Below are 2,836 nucleotides of genomic sequence, written 5' to 3'. Positions count from 1 at the left end.
AAGAAACTTGAAATACTTTGTAATGTGTGGCATGAAATTGAGCATCGCTAATGTCCTAGTTGTCCTATTGAATTATAAGAAATGAGTCATGTCCCACATGCTTTTGGTTATGGGATCGGTCATGTATTACATGACACATACCAGATCTGATGACTCGTATGCCTTAAGCATGACATGTCAGATCAGATCAACTTGGCGAGAATCAATGAATCAAAATCGAGTATGTTCATTGCTTTCCTTAGAGGAAAAAGGATATGATCGTAGTGTGAAAGAGATCAATGTACAAGTTACACTAATGTTGTTTTCCACACTAATAAAGATGATTTCGTTTGCAGTCGGAATTCATGTTTTTTACTGAATGGTGAAGTATATGCTCAGAAGAGTACCATGTAATACACCATAGTGGATTCAACAATAAACTTAGAGTATAATGTAAGCAGTTAGAATTTTAAGGACGCTATGTGACTAAAAGAGATTCATTAGTGACATTATTGTTCAAACAGTGAAGGTCATTTTGAAGGTTCTTGTGACTGAAATGGTGAACTTACCTTGAGTATGAATCTTAAAACCACGGAAGCTCACATGGTGTAAACGCAGTAAGTACCATCATGTCACACCCCGATCCTTGTCGGAATCGATCAAGGCGTGATATATTGTTCAAAGTCTCATGACAACTATGTTATAATATGATTAGATTCAATTAAGTACTAAGTATGCAAACAAGATCCACAACATACAAATACAAATCCAAATATGAACAACATTTATTACATCAAATTTAAATTGTCTTGTGGATTTCTAAGGCACAACCTATTTTTCATCAATCTTCATTCTTCAAATCTGCATCATGGGTAAAAATAGGTCAACTACGAGAGTTGGTGAGTAATCTAATTTTAGTAGAGAAAATTGTGAAGTTGAAACATTTATAATTTGAAATTTGTTTTCTTTTGAAGTCGACAAACAATTGTATTTGAGATAACGGTTTATAAATCAAAAATTGATTAACAAATGATAACAACAACAATAAGTCCTCACCCTATATATACATATGTATATATATATATAAATATATATAGGATGGAGCATCTAATCATCAAACACACTCAACCACGTGCGATCAATCACCTTAGCGTCCCAAGGCGGGGTGGTCAACCCAATAGCGCTATTATTGTCCATAACGTACCTCAAGAATACGGGCATAGTCATGGAGATTAGACTAAAAATGGTAATGCACTACAAGTACATGTAGCGTAAACAAACAATAGTTATACAATTAATGACTCACGTATAAATGTCCCAACAATGTCTCCATTGTGATAAAACAATAAAATGAAGTTGGAACATATTAGAACCACATGATACACCCCAAAAGTATTGAAAATTATAAAATATGGGGTAGATTACTCACTTTAGTCCCAAAACGAAATGCGTGTGTCGTATGATAGACGGTTCGGGTCAAAATGGCGTAGAACCTAATATAATTAATAGTTTTGGTTTAGGAACTGCTAAACGAGAATGGAGTATTAATACAAATAATTAAACACATATTCTTATATTAGATGAATTAACAATAATTCATTTTGATTAGAATATTAAGATATTCATTTGTTAAATGAATTTTAAATTGAATTAATTACTTTGCATAATTAATTTATATTTTCAATTTAGGCCAGATTTTAATAATTTCTTATTAAAATAATAACTTGCCTAATTATAATTATTTACAGATTTTAACAATTATTTATATGAAATAATCATTAAAATGCATTTTTACATGCTTAAATACTTAGGAAAATGGTTTTAAATAGTAAACAGTATTGAAAAATTATGAAATTATTAGGAAATCATTATTTCATACAATATTAATTACTGTAAAATTTTTATATTTTTCTGAACTGTTTTAGTATTTATTTAATACTTTAATGATTAAACAACAACAAAATCCGAGAAAAATAATAAATGATTCACAAAAATTCTTTAAAATTAACCATAGTTTTATAACATGATATAGAGCCCATTGTATAAGTTTCGGATATTTGTGACTATGGGAAGTATTTTTTATATATTTCATTATTAATTAATCAATAAAATCATAAATAATAGTAAACAGTAATATAAATGCATGAAACTTCATAAATTATGTTTAATCAATATATTGGTCATCCCAGAATTTTCTCAGAATTTATTGAATGCAAAAAGTATTTTATGTGAATTATTGCCCTACTTTATTGCAATAATTATAGTAATTCAATAAAAATAAGTTATTTTCTGAAAATTTCCAGAACTTCTTATTTTATTGATGGGATTCTGAGAAAAATCAGGTTTATGCATAAAATGAGTTTTAGATAGTTTGGTGGATTTAATTTGTTTCTTGTATGAATTTGAAACTTTTAACAACATACCTTGATGAATGCTTCAAGAGGGATGAAGATTTGAGTATAATAGATTGTTCTTGGCTGGAATATGAGTATTTTTTGGATGAATTTCGAGATTGAGAGTGAGAGAAAGAATAGAGAAGGTTTAAGTGGTGAAGAGAATAATATGTTGGGAGAAAAAGGAAGGAAAGTGGATGGGAGGTGTGAGTGGGAGACCATGGGAATAATCTTTTTGCTTTTGGTGGTCTTCATAATTTCCCACTAACACAAGCATCTTTTACATAATTAATATAAGAGTTTTATAAAATTTAAAGTAAAGTTTATAAAAATAGAGTTTTATAAAATTTAATGTAAAGTTTATAAAAATGGAGTTTTATAAAAGATAGGTTATCATTTGATTATAACAATCTACTTTGATTTGAAGTTTAATTATAGCATTCAAGTTTGATTCTTTTAATTTA

The sequence above is a fragment of the Lactuca virosa genome, chromosome 9, assembly GCF_052849685.1.
Source record: "Lactuca virosa cultivar CGN04683 chromosome 9, Lactuca_virosa_CGN04683_v6, whole genome shotgun sequence".
NCBI lineage: Eukaryota > Viridiplantae > Streptophyta > Magnoliopsida > Asterales > Asteraceae > Lactuca > Lactuca virosa.
The sequence above is the reverse complement of the archived record's forward strand: the minus strand, read 5'-3'. Positions refer to the sequence as shown.